Source organism: Dendrobates tinctorius, unplaced genomic scaffold (genome assembly GCF_039654945.1).
Source record: "Dendrobates tinctorius isolate UK_male_01 unplaced genomic scaffold, ASM3965494v1 ptg000048l, whole genome shotgun sequence".
NCBI classification, from domain to species: Eukaryota; Metazoa; Chordata; class Amphibia; order Anura; family Dendrobatidae; genus Dendrobates; species Dendrobates tinctorius.
This window is the reverse complement of record NW_027361716.1, coordinates 12,447,759-12,466,633: the sequence shown is the minus strand read 5'-3', so window position 1 is coordinate 12,466,633 and position 18,875 is coordinate 12,447,759. Positions and strand designations below refer to the sequence as shown.

The window sequence follows — 18,875 nt, the reverse complement described above, 5'->3', positions numbered from 1 at the left end:
TGAGACAGGCTCAGACGGTGTTAGGCCCAGTATGGATTGCACATGATTGCACAAAGGTTAGAAAGGGTACCGTATCCCTGGATAACATGTATGGATAGCGTACACATTCAAAATATATGTCTATACAGCATGAGGCAGGCTCAGACGGTGTTAGGCCCAGTATGGATTGCACGTGATTGCACAAAGGTTAGAAAGGGTACTGTATCCCCGGATAACATGTATGGATAGCGTACACATTCAAAATATATGTCTATACAGTATGAGGCAGGCTCAGACGGTGTTAGGCCCAGTATGGATTGCACGTGATTGCACAAAGGTTAGAAAGGGTACCGTATCCCTGAATAACATGTATGGATAGCGTACACATTCAAAATATATGTCTCAGGAGGCAGGCTCAGACGGTGTTAGGCCCAGTATGGATTGCACGTGATTGCACAAAGGTTAGAAAGGGTACCGTATCACCGGATAACATGTATGGATAGCGTACACATTCAAAATATATGTCTATACAGCATGAGGCAGGCTCAGACGGTGTTAGGCCCAGTATGGATTGCACGTGATTGCACAAAGGTTAGAAAGGGTACCGTATCCCCAGATAACATGTATGGATAGCGTACACATTCAAAATATATGTCTCAGGAGGCAGGCTCAGACGGTGTTAGGCCCAGTATGGATTGCACGTGATTGCACAAAGGTTAGAAAGGGTACCGTATCCCCGGATAACATGTTTGGATAGCGTACACATTCAAAATATATGTCTATACAGCATGAGGCAGGCTCAGACGGTGTTAGGCCCAGTATGGATTGCATGTGATAGCACAAAGGTTAGAAAGGGTACCGTATCCCCGGATAACATTTATGGATAGCGTACACATTCAAAATATATGTCTATACTGCATGAGACAGGCTCAGACGGTGTGAGGCCCAGTATGGATTGCACGTGATTGCACAAAGGTTAGAAAGGGTACCGTATCCCTGGATAACATGTATGGATAGCGTACACATTCAAAATATATGTCTATATAGCATGAGGCAGGCTCAGACGGTGTTAGGCCCAGTATGGATTGCACGTGATTGCACAAAGGTTAGAAAGGGTACCGTATCCCCAGATAACATGTATGGATAGCGTACACATTCAAAATATATGTCTATACAGCATGAGGCAGGCTCAGACGATGTTAGGTCCAGTATGGATTGCACGTGATTGCACAAAGGTTAGAAAGGGTACCGTATCCCTGGATAACATGTATGGATAGCGTACACATTCAAAATATATGTCTATACAGCATGAGGCAGGCTCAGACGGTGTTAGGCCCAGTATGGATTGCACGTGATTGCACAAAGGTTAGAAAGGGTACCGTATCCCCGGATAACATGTATGGATAGCGTACACATTCAAAATATATGTCTATACAGCATGAGGCAGGCTCAGACGGTGTTAGGCCCAGTATGGATTGCACGTGATTGCACAAAGGTTAGAAAGGGTACCGTATCCCTGGATAACATGTATGGATAGCGTACACATTCAAAATATATGTCTATACAGCATGAGGCAGGCTCAGACGGTATTAGGCCCAGTATGGATTGCACGTGATTGCACAAAGGTTAGAAAGGGTACCGTATCCCCGGATAACATGTATGGATAGCGTACACATTCAAAATATATGTCTCAGGAGGCAGGCTCAGACGGTGTTAGGCCCAGTATGGATTGCACGTGATTGCACAAAGGTTAGAAAGGGTACCGTATCACCGGATAACATGTATGGATAGCGTACACATTCAAAATATATGTCTATACAGCATGAGGCAGGCTCAGACGGTGTTAGGCCCAGTATGGATTGCACGTGATTGCACAAAGGTTAGAAAAGGTACCGTATCCCTGGATAACATGTATGGATAGCGTACACATTCAAAATATATGTCTATACAGCATGAGACAGGCTCAGACGGTGTTAGGCCCAGTATGGATTGCACGTGATTGCACAAAAGTTAGAAAGGGTACCGTATCACCGGATAACATGTATGGATTGCGTACACATTCAAAATATATGTCTCAGGAGGCAGGCTCAGACGGTGTTAGGCCCAGTATGGATTGCACGTGATTGCACAAAGGTTAGAAAAGGTACCGTATCCCTGGATAACATGTATGGATAGCGTACACATTCAAAATATATGTCTATACAGCATGAGACAGGCTCAGACGGTGTTAGGCCCAGTATGGATTGCACGTGATTGCACAAAAGTTAGAAAGGGTACCGTATCACCGGATAACATGTATGGATTGCGTACACATTCAAAATATATGTCTATACAGCATGTGGCAGGCTCAGACGGTGTTAGGCCCAGTATGGATTGCACGTGATTGCACAAAGGTTAGAAAGGGTACCGTATCCCTGGATAACATGTATGGATAGCGTACACATTCAAAATATATGTCTCAGGAGGCAGGCTCAGACGGTGTTAGGCCCAGTATGGATTGCACGTGATTGCACAAAGGTTAGAAAGGGTACCGTATCCCCGGATAACATGTATGGATAGCGTACACATTCAAAATATATGTCTATACAGCATGAGGCAGGCTCAGACAGTGTTAGGCCCAGTATGGATTGCTCGTGAAAGCACAAAGGTTAGAAAGGGTACCGTATCCCTGGATAACATGTATGGATAGCGTACACATTCAAAATATATGTCTATACAGAATGAGGCAGGCTCAGACGGTGTTAGGCCCAGTATGGATTGCACGTGATTGCACAAAGGTTAGAAAGGGTACCGTATCCCCGGATAACATGTATGGATAGCGTACACATTCAAAATATATGTCTATACAGCATGAGGCAGGCTCAGACGGTGTTAGGCCCAGTATGGATTGCACGTGATTGCACAAAGGTTAGAAAGGGTACCGTATCCCCAGATAACATGTATGGATAGTGTACAAATTCAAAATATATGTCTCAGGAGGCAGGCTCAGACGGTGTTAGGCCCAGTATGGATTGCACGTGATTGCACAAAGGTTAGAAAGGGTACCGTATCCCTGGATAACATGTATGGATAGCGTACACATTCAAAATATATGTCTATACAGCATGAGGCAGGCTCAGACGGTGTTAGGCCCAGTAGGGATTGCACATGATTGCACAAAGGTTAGAAAGGGTACCGTATCCCCGGATAACATGTATGGATAGCGTACACATTCAAAATATATGTCTATACAGAATGAGGCAGGCTCAGACGGTGTTAGGCCCAGTATGGATTGCACGTGATTGCACAAAGGTTAGAAAGGGTACCGTATCCCTGGATAACATGTATGGATAGCGTACACATTCAAAATATATGTCTATAAAGCATGAGGCAGGCTCAGACGGTGTTAGGCCCAGTATGGATTGTACGTGATTGCACAAAGGTTAGAAAGGGTACCGTATCCCCGGATAACATGTATCGATAGCGTACACATTCAAAATATATGTCTATACAGCATGAGGCAGGCTCAGACGGTGTTAGGCCCAGTATGGATTGCACGTGATTGCACAAAGGTTAGAAAGGGTACCGTATCCCTGGATAACATGTATGGATAGCGTACACATTCAAAATATATGTCTCAGGAGGCAGGCTCAGACGGTGTTAGGCCCAGTATGGATTGCACGTGATTGCACAAAGGTTAGAAAGGGTACCGTATCACCGGATAACATGTATGGATAGCGTACACATTCAAAATATATGTCTATATAGCATGAGGCAGGCTCAGACGGTGTTAGGCCCAGTATGGATTGCACGTGATTGCACAAAGGTTAGAAAGGGTACCGTATCCCCGGATAACATGTATGGATAGCGTACACATTCAAAATATATGTCTATATAGCATGAGGCAGGCTCAGACGGTGTTAGGCCCAGTATGGATTGCACGTGATTGCACAAAGGTTAGAAAGGGTACCGTATCCCCGGATAACATGTATGGATAGCGTACACATTCAAAATATATGTCTATACAGCATGAGGCAGGCTCAGACGGTGTTAGGCCCAGTATGGATTGCACGTGATTGCACAAAGGTTAGAAAGGGTACCGTATCCCTGGATAACATGTATGGATAGCGTACACATTCAAAATATATGTCTCAGGAGGCAGGCTCAGACGGTGTTAGGCCCAGTATGGATTGCACGTGATTGCACAAAGGTTAGAAAGGGTACCGTATCACCGGATAACATGTATGGATAGCGTACACATTCAAAATATATGTCTATACAGCATGAGGCACGCTCAGACGGTGTTAGGCCCAGTATGGATTGCACGTGATTGCACAAAGGTTAGAAAGGGTACCGTATCCCTGGATAACATGTATGGATAGCGTACACATTCAAAATATATGTCTATACAGCATGAGGCAGGCTCAGACGGTGTTAGGCCCAGTATGGATTGCACGTGATTGGACAAAGGTTAGAAAGGGTACCGTATCCCCGGATAACATGTATGGATAGCGTACACATTCAAAATATATGTCTATACAGCATGAGGCAGGCTCAGACGGTGTTAGGCCCAGTATGGATTGCACGTGATTGCACAAAGGTTAGAAAGGGTACCGTATCCCTGGATAACATGTATGGATAGCGTACACATTCAAAATATATGTCTATACAGCATGAGGCAGGCTCAGACGGTGTTAGGCCCAGTATGGATTGCACGTGATTGCACAAAGGTTAGAAAGGGTACCGTATCACCGGATAACATGTATGGATAGCGTACACATTCAAAATATATGTCTATACAGCATGAGGCAGGCTCAGACGGTGTTAGGCCCAGTATGGATTGCACGTGATTGCACAAAGGTTAGAAAGGGTACCGTATCACCGGATAACATGTATGGATAGCGTACACATTCAAAATATATGTCTATACAGCATGAGGCAGGCTCAGACGGTTTTAGGCCCAGTATGGATTGCACGTGATTGCACAAAGGTTAGAAAGGGTACCGTATCCCTGGATAACATGTATGGATAGCGTACACATTCAAAATATATGTCTCAGGAGGCAGGCTCAGACGGTGTCAGGCACAGTATGGATTTGACGGCCCAGATTACACAGCGGAGGAGCAGGGAGAGGTAAAGATTGCAAATGCTGGGGCCCTGCCCAAGCAAGGGTGGCCCACTCGTGGGCGTCGGTACTGGCACTGGGCCCCTCATAGTACAGCGGTGTGTCTGCCGGCGTGTGTGCACCACCACCGTCAGAGACACTTGATTGCACTATGCGGGACCCTGTGCCAGTTCCCGCGCCCAAGAGTCGGCTTACCCACCTGTCCAGGGCAACGGCACTCGCACGGTGTCGTGCGCTAGGTGGTGACCCCGGCCATGGGGGGGGAGGCAGCACAGTTAGGGAGTTTTAGAAAGTGGCATATGTTGATGTTGGACATTCAGCTGATGCAAAAGGCGAAATAGGTGAAGTACCAGGAAGAGATGGACCAAAGCAAGCCATTTTTCTGTCACCCTATGTGTCATCAGGGGAAGGTGGGACAAAATCCTTGGAAACCCATGCGTGGTTCATTTTAATGAAGGTTATATCATCCACATTTTGGGTTGACAGACGGGTCCTTTTTTCTGTCAGGATTGATCCAGCTGCACTGAAGACTCTTTCCGATAGCACACTTGCAGCTGGGCAAGCGAGCTCCTGTAAGGCATATTGGGCCAATTCAGGCCAGGTGTCCAGTTTAGCGGCCCAATAGTCAAAGGGGAATCACCTGTGTGGGAGAACATCGATATGGGAGGAAAAGTAGTTTGTAACCATAGTTGACAACTGCTGTCTCCTGTCACTTTCCATCGATGCAGTATTACCAGTTGTTTGAGCGGTATTTGAAAAATCAGTCCACAACATTGTCATGAAACCCCTGTCTCCAACGCCACTTCTGCTGTGTGCACCACGAACACCTCTGCCAAGCTGCCCCCGGCCCGTACGGCTCGTGTGAGAACCATCACCGCTGCTGTGTGCTGGGAATGCCTCAAGCAACCTATTTACCAGAGTTGCTTGTTTATTAGCCAATATTAGGTCAAGGTTCTCCTGTGGCATGATGTTTTGTAATTTGCCTTTATAGCGTGGATCCAGGATGCTGGCCAACCAGTAGTCGTCATCGTTCATCATTTTGGCAATGCAGGGGTCCCTTTTTAGGATCCGCAAGGCATAATCTGACATGTGGGCCAGTGTTCCCAGTGTCAATGATGCACTGCGAGTGCTGGGTGGAGGAGCACTTTCTGGCAAATCCACATCCCTCCAGTCACGCACAAACCCTGTACCAGACCTTGCCACGCCAACATTTTCACTTGCCCCACGAGATGCATCCTCCTCCCCTAAGTAATCATCCCCATCATCATCCTCCTCCTCCTCTTCTTCCTCCACCTCGTCCAGGAGAGGTCCCTGAGCAGACAATGGCTGAATGTCATCAAGGATTCCCTCCTCCTCTTCCTCCTCATCAACATTGGCTGCAGATGCCTGCTCCTTAAGGTGCGTCAAAGTTTGCATGAGCAGACGCATAAGTGGGATGCTCATGCTTAGGATGGCGTCGTCTGCGCTTACCAGCCGTGTGCATTCCTCAAAACACTGAAGGACTTTACAGAGGTCTTTCAGCTTCGACCACTGCACACCTGTCAACTCCATGTCTGCTCTCAAAGTGCCTGGCCGTGTATCCTCCCACAAATGCATTATGGCCTGCCTCTGCTCGCACAGCCACTCCACCATGTGCAGGGTGGAGTTCCACCTTGTTGCAATGTCGATAATGAGGCGGTGGTTGGGAAGGTGGAGCAATCGCTGCAGCTTCTGCATACGAACGGAGTGTACAGGCGACCGGCGGATGTGCGCGCACAGTCTTCGCACCTTCTGGAGCAGGGCTGTTAACTCCGGATAATTTTTGAGGAAGCACTGCACCACCAGGTTCAAGGTGTGAGCCAAGCAAGGTATGTGGCTGAGTTTTGAAAGGGCTATGGCTGCCACAAAATTACAGCCGTTATCACTAACTACCTTGCCTGCCTCAAGATGTACACTGCCCAGCCATGACTCAGTTTGTCGCTTCAAGTACTCGGCCAGCACCTCGGCGGTGTGTCTGTCGCCCAAACACATCATCTGCAACACAGCCTGCTGACGCTTTCCACTAGCTGCTCGATAGGGGGACACATCATGTGCAACAGTGGCAGCTGCAGATGGAGTGCTCGTACGACTGCGCTCTGTGGACGAGCTTTCGCTTCTAGAGGAGGAGGAGGAGGAGGAGGGTCGAACGCCTACAGCCAACTGTTTCCTATACCGTGGGCTAGGCAGCACTGTCCCACCACCGCTGTCCCCTGTGGACCCTGCATCCACCACATTAACCCAGTGCGCAGTGATGGACACGTAACGGCCCTGGCCATGCCGACTGGACCATACATCAGTTGTGAGGTGCACCTTTCCGCTCACTGACTGCTTGAGTGCATGGACAATGCGGTCTTTCACATGATGGTGGAGGGCTGGGATGGCTTTGCGAGAGAAGAAGTGGCGACTGGGTAGGTCATAGCGTGGTACTGAATAGGCCATGAGTTCGCGGAAAGCTGTGCTTTCCACCAACCGAAAGGGCATCATCTCAAACGAGATTAGTTTGGTAATGTGGGCGTTCAAACCCAGTGTACGTGGATGAGAGACTGAGTACTTTCTTGACCTACTCATAGTGTCTGGGAGGGTGAGCTGGACTTGAGAGCTGCATATGGTGGAAGTAGCGGTGGACAGGGTGGACTGAGAGAGGGTTGATGATGGTGATGGAGTTGGTGTTCTTTCTGATGGCCTAGAATCAGTCTTTCGTTAATATAACAGTGGGATTCCCTGACTGCTGTGGCCTTGCAACGACACCTCAACATTTGCTGCTGTGCTAACCGGTGGGCTTACAGTGGGGGAAACAATGTAGCGTTGCTGACTACCTTCGTTGTGATCAGTTGCACATGTGGCACTTGAGGTTTGGTGTTGTGTCCACGCTTGCAAGTGCATGCTGGTTAAATGTCTAAGCATGCAACTGGTATTCAAATTTTTCAGATTTTTCCCTCGGCTAAAGGTCTTTGCGCACTTCTTACAGATAACCTTGGCCTGATCATGAGGATTTTGTTCAAAAAAGTGCCACACTGCACTCTTCCTACTTTGGCAGACATTTTGCGGCCTAGCACGCTGTGATCTTTTGACCCTCTGGACAAGCTGTCCAGCAACTCTTTTGATGTTTGGAACCTGTCTTTGGAGTGCTCCGGGCCTGCCAGATAACAGCTGTTGCGATGACGATGTCTGCTGTGGATGCTCCTCATCTGAGCTATTGGAAGCAACACCCTCTTCCCCCAATGGATGCCAATCTGGGTCAACAACTGGGTCATCCATCACCTCCTCTTCTATGTCATGTGCACCTTCCTCTGTGTCACCGTGTATGGTGGTATAGTGTGCAGGAAGGGGCACCTGAGTCTCATCAGGGTCAGAATCTGGCTCTGTACACTGCAAGGACAATGTAGTGCTCTGAGTGAATGTACCAGCAGAATCATCCATCAGCGGCTGTGCATCAGTGCACTCCATGTCAGATTCATCTTGGCCTGGGTAATTCACCATTTGACTTGATAATCCAGGCATGGTATGTGAAAACAGCTCCATGGAGTAATCAGTAGTATGGCCTGCGTCATCCTTCAATCTTGGTTGGGGTGAAGGACACAAGGAAAGGTGTGGTTCATGAACATGAGCCTCCAATGATGACTCAGTGCTTTTACTTTTTACAACTGAAGAAGAGGAGGCGATAGAGCTGGAGGCTGAGTCAGCAATGTAAAACAAAACTTTTTCCTGATGCTCAGGCTTTAAAAGCGGTTTGCCAACTCCTAGAAAACTAAGCGTTCGAGGCCTTATGTAGCCAGACGATGACGCAGGGTGAGCACCTCCTGCATTCGGTCCTATTTTGCTCTTGCCACTACCATCAGATCCACCACCAACACCATCATTACCAGCTGCCAACCCCCGCCCAATTCCACGGCCTCTTCCACCAGCCTTCCTCATTTTTTGTAGAAATGTAGACAAAATCCAACAAACTATATAGTAATGTAAAACAAGGTACAAGGTGTCTATAGGACAGGGGAGATTTTGAATTTCTGCACACACTTTTGGACACTGGACACTTTTGGATTGTGTGAGGCCCACTGATATCTGAGCGCTATGTGACAGGCTCGATGGCACTGCTGTGACAAAAGTGACTAGAGGATAAGGGAGATTTTGAATTTCTGCACACACTTTTGGACACTGGACACTTTTGGATTGTGTGAGGCCCACTGATATCTGAGCGCTATGTGACAGGCTCAATGGCACTGCTGTGACAAAAGTGACTAGAGGATAAGGGAGATTTTGAATATCTGCACACACTTTTGGACACTGGACACCTTTGGATTGTGTGAGGCCCACTGATATCTCAGCGCTATGTGACAGGCTCGATGGCACTGCTGTGACAAAAGTGACTAGAAGATAAGGGAGATTTTGAATATCTGCACACACTTTTGGACACTGGACACTTTTGGATTGTGTGAGGCCCACTGATATCTCAGCGCTATGTGACAGGCTCGATGGCACTGCTGTGACAAAAGTGACTAGAGGATAAGGGAGATTTTGAATATCTGCACACACTTTTGGACACTGGACACTTTTGGATTGTGTGAGGCCCACTGATATCTCAGCGCTATGTGACAGGCTCGATGGCACTGCTGTGACAAAAGTGACTAGAGGATAAGGGAGATTTTGAATTTCTACACACTTGTGGACAGTGGACACTTTTGGATTGTGTGAGGCCCACTGATATCTGAGCGCTATGTGACAGGCTCGATGGCACTGCTGTGACAAAAGTGACTAGAGGATAAGGGAGATTTTGAATATCTGCACACACTTTTGGACACTGGACACTTTTGGATTGTGTGAGGCCCACTGATATCTCAGCGCTATGTGACAGGCTCGATGGCACTGCTGTGACAAAAGTGACTAGAGGATAAGGGAGATTTTGAATATCTGCACACACTTTTGGACACTGGACACTTTTGGATTGTGTGAGGCCCACTGATATCTCAGCGCTATGTGACAGGCTCGATGGCACTGCTGTGACAAAAGTGACTAGAGGATAAGGGAGATTTTGAATTTCTGCACACACTTGTGGACAGTGGACACTTTTGGATTGTGTGAGGCCCACTGATATCTGAGCGCTATGTGACAGGCTCGATGGCACTGCTGTGACAAAAGTGACTAGAGGATAAGGGAGATTTTGAATTTCTGCACACACTTTTGGACACTGGACACTTTTGGATTGTGTGAGGCCCACTGATATCTGAGCGCTATGTGACAGGCTCAATGGCACTGCTGTGACAAAAGTGACTAGAGGATAAGGGAGATTTTGAATATCTGCACACACTTTTGGACACTGGACACCTTTGGATTGTGTGAGGCCCACTGATATCTCAGCGCTATGTGACAGGCTCGATGGCACTGCTGTGACAAAAGTGACTAGAGGATAAGGGAGATTTTGAATATCTGCACACACTTTTGGACACTGGACACTTTTGGATTGTGTGAGGCCCACTGATATCTCAGCGCTATGTGACAGGCTCGATGGCACTGCTGTGACAAAAGTGACTAGAGGATAAGGGAGATTTTGAATATCTGCACACACTTTTGGACACTGGACACTTTTGGATTGTGTGAGGCCCACTGATATCTCAGCGCTATGTGACAGGCTCGATGGCACTGCTGTGACAAAAGTGACTAGAGGATAAGGGAGATTTTGAATTTCTGCACACACTTGTGGACAGTGGACACTTTTGGATTGTGTGAGGCCCACTGATATCTGAGCGCTATGTGACAGGCTCGATGGCACTGCTGTGACAAAAGTGACTAGAGGATAAGGGAGATTTTGAATATCTGCACACACTTTTGGACACTGGACACTTTTGGATTGTGTGAGGCCCACTGATATCTGAGCGCTATGTGACAGGCTCGATGGCACTGCTGTGACAAAAGTGACTAGAGGATAAGGGAGATTTTGAATATCTGCACACACTTTTGGACACTGGACACTTTTGGATTGTTTGAGGCCCACTGATATCTCAGCGCTATGTGACAGGCTCGATGGCACTGCTGTGACAAAAGTGACTAGAGGATAAGGGAGATTTTGAATTTCTGCACACACTTGTGGACAGTGGACACTTTTGGATTGTGTGAGGCCCACTGATATCTGAGCGCTATGTGACAGGCTCGATGGCACTGCTGTGACAAAAGTGACTAGAGGATAAGGGAGATTTTGAATATCTGCACACACTTTTGGACACTGGACACTTTTGGATTGTGTGAGGCCCACTGATATCTCAGCGCTATGTGACAGGCTCGATGGCACTGCTGTGACAAAAGTGACTAGAGGATAAGGGAGATTTTGAATATCTGCACACACTTTTGGACACTGGACACTTTTGGATTGTGTGAGGCCCACTGATATCTCAGCGCTATGTGACAGGCTCGATGGCACTGCTGTGACAAAAGTGACTAGAGGATAAGGGAGATTTTGAATTTCTGCACACACTTGTGGACAGTGGACACTTTTGGATTGTGTGAGGCCCACTGATATCTGAGCGTTATGTGACAGGCTCGATGGCACTGCTGTGACAAAAGTGACTAGAGGATAAGGGAGATTTTGAATATCTGCACACACTTTTGGACACTGGACACTTTTGGATTGTGTGAGGCCCACTGATATCTGAGCGCTATGTGACAGGCTCGATGGCACTGCTGTGACAAAAGTGACTAGAGGATAAGGGAGATTTTGAATATCTGCACACACTTTTGGACACTGGACACTTTTGGATTGTGTGAGGCCCACTGATATCTCAGCGCTATGTGACAGGCTCGATGGCACTGCTGTGACAAAAGTGACTAGAGGATAAGGGAGATTTTGAATTTCTGCACACACTTGTGGACAGTGGACACTTTTGGATTGTGTGAGGCCCACTGATATCTGAGCGCTATGTGACAGGCTCGATGGCACAGCTGTGACAAAAGTGACTAGAGGATAAGGGAGATTTTGAATTTCTGCACACACTTGTGGACAGTGGACACTTTTGGATTGTGTGAGGCCCACTGATATCTGAGCGCTATGTGACAGGCTCGATGGCACTGCTGTGACAAAAGTGACTAGAGGATAAGGGAGATTTTGAATTTCTGCACACACTTGTGGACAGTGGACACTTTTGGATTGTGTGAGGCCCACTGATATCTGAGCGCTATGTGACAGGCTCGATGGCACAGCTGTGACAAAAGTGACTAGAGGATAAGGGAGATTTTGAATCTCTGCACACACTTTTGGACACTGGACACTTTTGGATTGTGTGAGGCCCAATGAATATCTGAGCGCTATGTGACAGGCTCGATGGCACAGCTGTGACAAAAGTGACTAGAGGATAAGGGAGATTGGATTGCTTTTAAAAAAGCAGTTTGCGGAACATTGGGTAAACAGCAATGCCAGCCTGTCAGGAAGCCTTAGAAGGCAGCCCAACAACCAACACCACTGATACACCACTATATAGCCTCCCCTTGCACTGCACACACAGTGACTGGTGTGTTGTGCAGGCCAAATTGCTAGCAGCAGAAGCAGGTTTTTTTTCTTCTCAGCAGGACAAAAAAAAAAATTGGGATTGCTTTTAAAAAAGCAATTTGCGGAGCAGTGGGTAAACAGCAATGCCAGCCTGTCAGGAAGCCTTAAAAGGCAGCCCAACAACCAACACCACTGATACACCACTATATAGCCTCCCCTTGCACTGCACACACAATGACTGGTGTGTTGTGCAGGCCAAATCGCTAGCAGCAGAAGCAGTTTTTTTGTCTTCTTCCCTGCCTAACGCTCTCCCTACAGAATCAGCAGCAACCTCTCCCTATACTAAGATCGGCAGAAGTAAGATGGCGGTCGGCATGCACGCCCTTTTATACCCCCTGTGACGCCCACCAAAGCAAGCCAATCACTTGCATGCCCTTCTGAAAGATGGTGGTGACCCGTGCCTATGTCATCACGTTGCCCACAGTGTCCGTGGATCCTGATTGGCTGAAAAAGAGCGCAAAACAAACTTTTGAAACGCGACTTTGGCGCGTAAGTCGCCGACCTCGTGGCCGACCTCATCCTAGGGTCGGGTTTCGTTTCATGAAACCCGACTTTGCCAAAAGTCGGCGACTTTTGAATTTTTTCGACCCGTTTCGCTCAACTCTAGTGGTGACTAAACAGTGTCTGATGACACAGACAGACTGTAACTGGAGGGCCAAGGATCAAGGCCAATATGCTGAAAGCTGGGGGCGGGGGAGGCCTAACATAGGAATGAGGCTGTATGACAGATGGAGACGGTTCTCTCGACCTGTGGGGCAAGGTATAATGAGTGCCTGGCCTCGAGATCCTGGGGTAATGTTGTGTGTTCAACCCCACAAGTTTGAACAGAGAGGGAAGGTATGTGGTGTAATGACCACTGTGTCCGCTAGGGGGCGCTGTGTGGATGTCCTAGGAGAGAGGATGAATGGCAGAGTCCTGAATGACCGATATGTATCTCAAGGTGGGTGGCCTTGAGATGGAGACTTATGTGTGTTGATCAGTAGTGATATTGCTGAGGTGCTGTTTCAATGTGTCAGGGAGAAGTCTCCAGGTAGCTGGGGAGACGGGTGGACCCAGTTACCTACAAACTCACCCAGGGGTGTGTTTAAGAACGGTATTGCAAAGAGTGTGTGAATGGTTCAAGGACCTGTGATGAGGTCATAGCCATGTGACCCAGTGGGCGTGGCTATGGACCATATAAGGTGGCCAAGGTAGGTCACATGTGGTGAATGCAGGGACCTGGTTGGTCCGTTGTGGAAGGTCCCGCTGGGAGATGTATCTCCTGGCTAACAGCATGTGAAGTGGCTGTGTGTAATGGCTGCACGTGCCTGATGATTCCCTGGAGGGAATGGATGTCTGCTGCATAGTGAAGGAACCATGAGGAAACCCTGGGTGAGATAACTATGAGGCTGAAGAGTCTGCGTATGGAACATGGTATAACCTGTGTGACCACAGGGAGGACAGAGTGAAGCTCTGTCAAGGACGCTATGCTGTGAATATGAACTTTATGTTGCTGGTTATGGTTTATGATGCCTGAATAAACGACACAGACTGAGATTGTTTTATGGGAAACCAGTGCCGGTTGTGATTATTTGGCTGCCAAGCGAGAATTCCCTACTTGAATGACAGTGCTACCTCACTATATATATATATATATATATATATATATATATATATATACCACTCTCCGATCTCCTAGGAGTGTATTGGACCGATTTTGAACATATCCTACAATGCCAGAAGCATACATCACACTTTCTGTGACACAAGCCTTGGATTCAGGATTTTGCTTTAGTAGCAAAATTAGCACTGAGGGGTTTAATACTGCCATTCGTCTTTGTATTGTGTGAAAAATAAAAAGGCTGTAATTAAGGTGCTGTTACTACAGCATATCTCATATCATTCAATTTACGGTCACATTTATCTAAACAACTAAACCCCTTCTATATGTACTACTTGAATCTTTGGATAAGCATTCATGGACTTCTACTCCTATTTTCAATTAGTTAGAGCACTGAAGTAGTACATCACAATCAGATTAGGCATTTTTGTATCCCTATGTACAATGAGCTGTACACTCTTACCACCTATCCCTACACTACACTAGCTTAGTGTGGAGCTGCTTGGCTGGCTGCTCTCTTTTACATTGGCTGTGATAACAGCACTGATTGGCTATGCTAGACCATGTGATATGATAGCTGCAGGGCAACATTGGGATGCCTGTATGGCATCTTATGAAATGGCAGCAGACATTATTTTTAGCGATCCTCACTAGTGATAAGCGAGTATACTCGTTGCTCGGGTTTTCCTGAGCATGCTCGGGTGTCCTTCGAGTATTTTGGCGTGCTCGGAGATTTAGCTTTTGTTGTCTCAGCTGCATGATTTGCGACTGCTAGACAGCTTGAATATATGTGTGGAATGCCTGTTTGTTAGGGAATTCCACACATGTATTCAGCCTGTCTACAAGTCGGAAATCATTAAAAACACATGTGACATGCACAAATGTGAAGCGCCTGTCTGAATCCTGGTCATTTAGACACTGTTCATATGTTCAGGTTTTAAATACATTAGATAGGGACTGCTCCATTAAGGGTTACCGTGACGAGGTGGAGTGGCTTGGTATACATTTTTTGCAAAAAATTTATCGACTAAATACCCTGTATTTGTTATCATCTTTTTACCAGCACTTGCTCATTACTGTCATATTTTTTACTGCAGAGTATTTTTGCACATTTGTCATTCTGTGTTTTCTTTTTGTGTTTAAGTCGGAAATCATGCAGCTGAGACGACGAAAACTAAATCTCCGAGCACACCAAAATACTCGGAGACCACCCGAGCATGCTCGGGAAAACTCAAGCAACGAGTATACTCGCTCATCACTAATCCTCACACATCGACTTGTAGAGAGTTCGATTGCACAGGCGAATTACAGGAAATTCAACTCAAAATCTAGCCTTGTGGCTTGATCTTGGCGAATGTACTGGGTGCCATCAAAACACTTTGTTTTAAACAGAATATTTAGACAGAGGATCTTGCATATGATCACAAACTTGTTCCCAGGTAAATAAAAGCATGGCTTCTGCTTGTGGGCATTCCCTGGGCATGGTGGATCAGTGGTTAAGCACTGTTGCTTTGCAGCCCTGGGGTTCTAGGTTCAACTCTCATCATGAACAACATCTGAAAGGAGTTTGTATGTTCTCCCCGTGTTTGCATGGGATTCCTCCCAGACATCAAAAACATACTGGTAGGTTATTTAGATTGTCAGCCTCAAATGAGGACAATGATGATAATGTCTGTAAAGTGCTGTGGAATTAATGGTGCTATTCAAGTAAAATAAATATAAGCTGGTAAAATAAATTCCTTGTGTCTTGCCCAATTTATAAAAATTGAACATATCAGATGTATTGATTCATATTGTAGTTTTTCAAATATTAGGCATCCACTAGATCTTAAAAACTCATGAGCTGTTCATAGGTTTAGTGATTCCAATTTGGTAAAGTTAGTTTCTTTCTTATTAAGAGACCATATTTCACAATTTAAAACAACGAGGATTATAAAGTACTGTGCAGAAAGCGTGTACTAATTCTATACCATTGTAAAAGCCCCTAATTTCTAGCACAATTTCTCCCCATAATTGTAATATAGTGTATCTAAATGATATATATGAGTAATGTACCATGACATTGAAACATTTCAATGTTTAAGACTTCTGCAAATGATGCCAGTCATTTCAATCAACAGCGAATTTCACAACCATTGGCTGGCCAGCCATTGCCTGCAGGTGGCCCGGAGGAATTGAAGCAGCTGACAGTGGCGGTGGTGAGGATTCTCGAAGAGAAACATCCCAAGGCCTCAGCTCAAAGGTAAGCTACTGACAGAACAGATATTTATTGTTCAATGACATTAGATGTTTTCCTTCAGTTTTATGTTACATAGATTCCCCAGAAAGTATTGAAATATCTCAGAAGCCCTCTGGCTTGCAAGTTCACGTTTTTGTTCTGTTGGTAAAATTAATGGAAGACGCATTTCCATGTTTTATATTAGATTTATGCTATGCATTTTCAAAGAAAATATTCAATTATTAAGTCAAATATCTAGCCAAATTTTCTCAGTAACGTGGTCCTCTAGGTGTGGATTGCTAAGAGGCCTCTTTTCATTGGGAAGCTTTCAAGCTTTCATTTGTATCTTAAGAGGTAGAAGATATTTAATTTTAGACAAATAAAAACCCAATCATCATCCAAATTATTAAAAAATGTATACATTTTCAACCCAACATCCCACACAAAAGTAAAAAATGCAAGCTAAAAATTGGCCAAACAGAAAAAAGCAACTGGCCATAATAAAATCTATCCAGAAGTTATAATTATCCATTATAGTCTAGTCAGATTAAAGCTGTTAGCTTTGACAGTACAATCTGGTATGTCCATGTGACATACAGACATGGCCAAAAGTTTTGGCACCCTTGAAATTGTTCCAGAAAATGAAGAATTTCTCCCAGAACATTATTGCAATTACACGTGTTTTGTTATATACATGTTTGTTTCCTTTGTGTGTTTTGGAACAACAGAAAAGGAAACAGAAAAAGGCAAATTGGATATAATTTTACACAAAAACTCAGATATAGACCAGACAAAATTCTTGTCACCTTTCTTAAATTGTGGGTGAACAACTTTGTTTCATGGATGAAATGCTCCTTCAAACTCACCTGCAGCAAGTAAAAGGTGTGGGCAATATGAAAATCATACCTGAAACCAGACAAAAAGGGGAGAAGTTGACTCAATCTTTGTCTTAAGTGTCTGTGTGTGCCACACTAAGCATGGAGAACAGAAACAGGAAAATACAACTGTCTGAGTACTTGAGAACCAAAATTGTTGAACAATAACAGACTCAAAGTTTCAAGTCCACTCCAGAGATCTTGATGTTCCATTGTCCATGGTACGCAACATAATCAAGAAGTTTACAACCTATGGCACTGTCTTTAGCTAATCTCCCTGGACATTGACAGCAGAAAAAAATTGATGAAATCTTGTGATGCATGGATGCATGGGACAGGGCTTGGGCCAGCATTTCTAGCTGAAACATTGATCAGTAACAGGTGGATGAGTGAGAGGTGTAAGGATAGGTTCACATTAGCATTTGAATCCTCAGCGTATGATCCACATGCGCAAGTGCATGCAAAAATGCATGCAAAATGAATGTTTATACAGCGTTTTTTATTCGCATCATCTTATGCATGACGGAAAAAACACTGCGTGTGCATGCATTTTTATGCGTTTTTGCATGTGGTTCGCCCCGCAGGGCCAGGGGTTACTTGGTACCCGGCCGATCAGGCTCTTTTACAGGGGAAGTGTGTCACGGTGGTGATAGTGACCCGGTCCGTGGCCCTGGGTGTCCAATGTAAATGATGGAAGTTCAGATGAAGGGGTAAGATGGTAGGATTATTAATAGGGGAAAAGGGAACTCATAACGCCACCTGTGGTATTGGGCAAAACAGGTGTTAAGCTGACACTGCTCTGCAGATCCTCTGGGACGGTGTTAGGGCAGTGGGATGGTAAAGCTCTCCACAGGTAGAGCTGTGTCCCAGGGCAGTTGAGCCGGTGATGGTGTTTGCAGTGTGAAGCAGGCAGTTGTAAAATAACTCCAAGGACACAGTTAGGTGCAGTTTCTGGGTTTTTACTCACAAGTTTCGAGTACACGTTGGTCCACTTAGTGCTGCGTCCTCCGAGGGAGGGGTCCGGCAAACTCCCAGGCAGATTGGGTACACCTTTCAGGACTCCTCCTTGTGTCTTCTCTCAAGGCTGTGTCTCTGTGCTGAATTCTCCTTACTTTCCCTGTCCTGCGCCTTCACAAGTTGTGCCCCCAGCTGGTAGCCATGGATCTCCTCAGGCGACGTGGGTCAGGCCCCGAGGTCCGTTACTCATACCGCTGCCTTTTGGAGGGTGCTTGTGGCTGTGGCTGAGGCACTTAAAGTTACCTCAGCCTCTGGCTTCCTAGCTGAGTCCTATCATCCTCCACTAGTTTCAGGGGCCGGCTCCCTCGTTCTGGCCTGGCCCTTCCCTTCCAGGATGCGGGCCCCACGGGTGGCCAGTCGCACTACCCATGCCCCTAGGACCCCTTCTTCCCAGTCTAGGAGCATGGTCAAGCTGTTTCTATCTTTTCAACCCACAGTCCTCTACAGCAATCCTGCTCTCTCGCTGGTCCTGTCACCGACTGACTAGTTTCAGGAAGGATCTCTTTACCTCAGAACTAGCTCCTCCCACC

At 46.2% G+C, this 18,875-nt stretch overlaps 1 long non-coding RNA gene across 1 annotated transcript in view; it reads right to left on the bottom strand.

Annotated features, from left to right (window-relative positions):
* Nucleotides 1-18,875, bottom strand: part of LOC141090276 (uncharacterized) — a 188,858-nt gene that overhangs the window by 162,580 nt on the left and 7,403 nt on the right. Inside the window, exon 2 of the long non-coding RNA XR_012232403.1 lies at nucleotides 17,320-17,359. This is a non-coding gene — a long non-coding RNA (uncharacterized lncRNA). The remainder of the gene's footprint in view (nucleotides 1-17,319; nucleotides 17,360-18,875) is intronic.